Genomic DNA, 5,834 nt, shown 5'->3' on the forward strand with positions numbered 1-5,834 from the left:
AAAATGTTCAACAGCAGGTTTCAAATCAGGTTTTTATATGTGTCCTTTGACACAGCCTAATATGTAGGGCATAAAGATGCTAGGAGTCTGTCCTTTGTAGTTAACAGTGCAGTCAGGGAAAAGGGGTGAGAGATGTGGTAGCAGGGAAAAACTCAGATGAGGGAGGAAGATGCTGCTGTGAGCAGCAAGCAGCCCAGAACAGTGATGAGTAAGTTGCTGAAGGCACTGCTAAGAGACTGGCCTGATCACGTGACCCCACCCCCAAACTTAGTTCTGACCTTGTGACTCACTACGTGACACAGGGTGAGCCATCTGACTTTCAGTTCCTACCCTACTAGGAGGAGTAATAAAGAAGACAGAGATTTTATTGTAATAAATAAATTAGATTAAAGGAATTTGCATGCACTATAAAACAGAGCATTCTTGTGGAAAGGGCAACAAGAGTGACATTTTTAACATTAAAAAAAGGCTCTTCTTGCATCAGTATTTCTACTGAATTTAAGATCCCCTTTCTAAATATCACTCTTTATTTCATCTTGTTTTAGCCACAGTACTGATTTGTTAATTTGTTAATTATTTTTTCTTAAAAATTCTTATAACTCAAGAGATTCAAAGTTCTTTCTAAAATCCAAACCATAAAAGTAGATAATTCAGTGTTAATTTAGTCTTCTTATGTATCTATAGGAAGTCTACCCTATATATTACATTAATTTGATTCATAATTAAAATTATTTCCACAAAGGAAATTCCAAGCCCAGATAGCTTCATTGATGAAGTCCGTCAAATATTGAAAGAAGAACTACCAATTTTGCACAAACTCTTTCAGAAAATGGAAAAGAGAATATTTTTTCTCATAGAAAGTTTTTTTATTGAAGCATAGTTGATGTATAATATTGTATGTTACAGGTGTACAACATAGTGATTTACAATTTTTTAAAGGTTATACTCCATTTATAGTTATTATAAAATATTGGCTGTATTCCCTGTGTTGTACACTATAACCTCGTAATTTATTTATTTTATACATAATAGTTTGTACCTATTAATCCTCTACCCCATCTTGCCCCTCCCCCTTTTCCTCTCTCCACTGGTAACAACTAGTTTGTCCTCTATATCTGTGAGTCTGTTTATTTTTTGTTATATACACTAGCTTGTTTTATTTCTTTTAGATTCCACCTGTAAGTGATATATCATACAGTATTTGTCTTTTTCTGTCTGACTTATTTCATTAAGCATAATACCCTCCAAATCCATCCATGTTGTTGCAAATGGCAAAGTTTCATTTTTTTTATGGCTAAGTAGTATATATATATATATATATATATATATATATATATATATATATATATATATACACCACATCTTCTTTATCCATTCATCCATTGATGGACACTTAGGTTGCTTCCATATCTTGGCAATTGTAAATAATGCTTCTATGAACTCTGGGGTGCCTGTGTCTTTTCAAATTAGTGTTTTTGCCTTTTTTCACATACATAACCAGGAGTGGAATTGCTGGGTCATATGGTAGTTCTATTTTTAGTTTTTTGAGGAACCTCCATACTGTTTTCCACAATGGCTGCACCAATTTACATTCCCACCAACAGTGTACAAGGATTCCCATTTCTCTACTCTACAACTTCACCAACATTTGTTATTTGTGTTCTTTTTGATGATAGTCATTCTGACAGGTGTGAGATGATATTGCATTGTGGTTTTTGATTTGCATTTCCCTGATGATTAGCAATGTTGAGCATCATTTTATGTGCTATATCTTTTAAAAAGAGTGGATATCATCTAAGGAAGATCAAAAGAAATACAAGCACGGTGTTTGGAGTCCTGTCTCCTTTGACCTTCACAGTCTTTCATAGCACACGATTCCTTCAAACACAAAATCATTGATACTCATACAGCTAAAATGTATTGATACTAAAATATGAACCCTGACTATAGGTAGATTGTACTCATTTAATACTCACAAAATCCCTCTAAAGCTATTACTATGATTATTCCAATTTCACAAATGAGAAAACTGTAAGTGAATTTAAGTAACTTGGTCAAGGTCACACAAAAGCTAAATATTGTAATCAATTTTCAAACGCTCATTTGATTTCTTCTGAGAGATAGAAGGTAAAAATAATAATCTGAGAAGCTTTGCATGTGTATCTTCTTGGTAGTCAGAGTGTTGCATAGCTTTGTACACGGCCCTAAGTGATGCTCCTCTCCAGATATTAGCTAAAACATTAAAAAGACTTCCTTTTTCCATAGAACTAGAAAGGATCTTGAAAAAATTGTTTTCTAACTGTTCACTTCTAAGAGGTGTATTAGTGCACACCCATTTTATATTGCCATCAAATCTTAAATCTCCTGGTTGGAATTCAAAGTAATCACATTGTTTTGATATTTCTAAAACAGTGAGAAAGCAGTGAGGTAAAGCAGCATCCTCTGCCTTGCTCCCAGGTCTAGATGCTTCTTTTCTCCTTGTGTGTTCTTACATGACCATTTTCTTTCCCATCTTTCCACACTCAGCCCACACCCAGCCTCCTCTGCTTCAGACCTACTTTGTAACCTTGCTGTCACATCAGCACACTTAAAGAAAGTTTACTTTTTTCAATCCATTCTACATATTTCAGCAGTGTCCCTTCTGCATCATGCTAATTTGGTCATGTTATGCTTCTCCCTGGAAATCTCCCCCAGCAACTTATTGCTTAAAGAATAAAGTTGAAACTCCTTAACATGGCATGACACTGATACATTAATCTATCAAATGAGAAATATTTACAATGATTGTTCCATATCTTAGTTTTCCTTAAAACATTCCTATGAGGAAGATAGATGTCAAATATTCTCCCTAATTGTAAATTAAAGAAACAGAGGTGAATTACTTTCCAAAGCTATCCAGGAATTAGATGATGAAACCAATGACAAATTATATTTCTTAGTCCTCTGTTTTGCCTCGAGAACAGTGATTTTAGTCTTTTTTTTATATCGCTTTGGCACACACAATAAATAACTCCCATGTTCCATACATTCCCATGTGCATACACATGACATGTCCAATTGGTGGCTCTCTATCAAGTATCCCTTTTCTACCACTTATGAAAACCTATCAGCGCATGCTGGTGAGAGGCAGTGTGGGATCAAGGTTAAGAATCAAACTTTATAGCTCCATAGCTCTGGGTTTCAGCCTAGGCTCTGACCTTTATGACTGTAAGACTCTGCGGCAAATTGTTTAACCTCTTCAAGGCACCATTTTCTTATCTGTAAAATGGGGGTGAATAAAACACAGATCTTAGAGATTTAATGAGAATAGAATGAGATATTTATAAAGTTCTTAGCATTTTTTTTTGCGGTATGCGGGCCTCTCACTGTTGTGGTCTCTCCCGTTGTGGAGCACAGGCTCTGGATGCGCAGGCTCAGCGGCCATGGCTCATGGGCCCAGCTGCTCCACGGCCTGTGGGATCTTCCTGGACCGGGGCACGAACCTGTGTCCCCTGCACCGGCAGGCGGACTCTCAACCACTGCGCCACCAGGGAAACCCTGTTCTCATTTATTTTGAAATTTCCTCTCTGAGGATTTGAACTCTATTTTAATAATAAATTCCTTGCAACACAGCCTCCTAATGGATTATGACAAAGCAGTGTGTAATAATACTGCTTTCTAGATAATGCATCTTTAAAAGAGGTAAGTAGTTGGGGGAACTCTGTGAGTCTCCTCATGCAGTCTTGTCTCCTCCAGACTCAGGTGTGCCTGGAAAAGAGGTGCAGAGCACAGCAAGCATGGGTGTGGCCCCTCTGCTAAGGAGCCCCCAAATTGTTAACAGCAGAAATGAGGAGTAGACTGCAGTCAGTGGTTTCTTTTCAATAGGCTTTTGAAAAGAACAGTCTCTTTTCTTAGGGGTTAATAAATACCATACAAGTATTTAAGACAGTCTTGTATTTTTTACATAATTATTGAAATATTGCTGATTCTAGAATTAATGAGAGCAATACTCAAAAGTGTTAAAAGTCAAATCTTTGACTTCATCTCGAGCTGGATTCACGTCTCCACTCCTTTACTTACTAGGCAGAAATCCTGAAGTTACTTGACTTCTCTGGGTCTCTTTCCATAGTTGTATGATGGGAAAAATAATAAAACCTACATCATAGGTAGATGGTTTGAAGACTAAATGAAACCTTAGATGTAAAATGTTTAGTACAGTTCCTGTCACATCCTAAGGACTCAAACAATAATAACCCTTATTATTTTCTCATTTGAAATCACTTCTCTGGTCTCCTATTTGACCCCATTTTGAAATACTGTTATTTTTATCCATGGTTATTCTTCTCAGTACCACCCTCACTTTTCCTGATCTCTTGTGTTCAGCGAAATTGTGTCTACAGCAAAGAAACCTCAAGTGTGGGCTGAAATGAAATTGGAAGGTTGACAGAGGACCTAGTGTTTGGATTTCTTGGAGGCCTTAACTGGGATGACGTTGGTCAGGACATGTAGCATCGCTATTCGACTTTCTCAGAGGGGATCTGACCAAATGAAGGGACCATGGAGTCCAGGAAAGGAGAGCAAAGGGGTGCTGGAGATCACCACAGACTTGGGGAAACCTCAGCATATGCATGACTGAGATGACCTCTATGCTGAGCAGATGGAATGAGAAATGAGGCACAAACTGAAAACAGCATTTAAAAATTTCATTGAGAAAATAGAGGCTCTAACTAAGGAGGAACTGGACTTTGAAGTGCCTTTTGGGGACTTGGGATTTAACAGAGCTCCTATAGGAGTACCTGCTTCCTTCAGCCTACTAGTATTGTGCTGGTAAATGCTACAGAATGGCCACCTTTTGTGGTGACGTTGGATGAAGTGGAGCTGATTCACTTGGAGCGAGTCCAGTTTCACCAGAAGAACTTTGACACAGTAATCGTCTACAAGGACTACAGCAAGAAAGTGACAACCATCAATGCCATTCGTGTTGCCTCTCTTGACACCATCAAGGAATGGTTGAATTCTTGTGACCTAAAGTACACAGAAGGAGTACAGTCCCTCAACTGGACTACAATTATGAAGACTAATGTTGATGACCCTGAGGGCTTCTTCAAACAAGGTGGCTGGTCTTTCCTGTAACCTGAGGATGAGGGGAGTGATACTGAGGAAGGGGATTCTGAGTCTTAAATAAGATGAGACTTTTAATCCTTCAGAGGATGACTATGAAAAAGAGGAGGAGGACAGTGAGGAAGATTATTCATCAGAAGCTGAAGAATCAGATTATTCCAAGGAATCACTGGGCAGTGAAGAAGAGAGTGGACAGGATTGGGGTGAACTGGAGGAAGAAGCCCAAAAGGCTGACTGTGAAAGTCGCTATGAGGAAGAGGAACAGAGTCGCAGTATGAGCTGGAAGAGGAAGGCATCTGTGCACGGGTCAGGCCGAGGCTCTAACCGAGGTTCCAGACACAGCTCTGTGCCTCCCAAGAAAAAGAGGAAGTAACTTCGGAACTTTGACCCTCAGCTGCATTCTTCCTTCAGCCAATCGCTGGAAATTTTACATGACATAGAAACTTTTAAAAAAAAAAAAAAGAAAAGCAAAGAAAATGGAGGCTGGTCCTCCATTCAGAGTTCTCATTAAGTCATCAGGAGCAGACAAGCTGGCTGTGTTCTGAGAACCTTCCAATTTGTGCAGGAGAAAGCTTCTCTGAGAAAGTGTTGCTTGAGCCTTCCTGTCGTGCATGGGAATGTCAGCAGGCTGTTGGGTACAACTCTAAGCCCGATTACAGTTTAGCATTTATAAATTACCATCGGCCCACATGATTTATCTCAACCTTTGTACCAGTATGGTTTTAGTAATAACA

The 5,834-nt window shown here is 38.6% G+C and overlaps 1 pseudogene; it reads left to right on the forward strand.

The window, feature by feature from the left end:
- Positions 1-3,044: 3,044 nt before the first annotated feature.
- On the forward strand, positions 3,045-5,600 carry LOC101321279 (FACT complex subunit SPT16 pseudogene; annotated as a pseudogene).
- The last annotated feature ends 234 nt before the right edge of the window (positions 5,601-5,834 follow it).

The sequence above is a fragment of the Tursiops truncatus genome, chromosome 17, assembly GCF_011762595.2.
Source record: "Tursiops truncatus isolate mTurTru1 chromosome 17, mTurTru1.mat.Y, whole genome shotgun sequence".
In the NCBI taxonomy this organism is placed as follows: Eukaryota; Metazoa; Chordata; class Mammalia; order Artiodactyla; family Delphinidae; genus Tursiops; species Tursiops truncatus.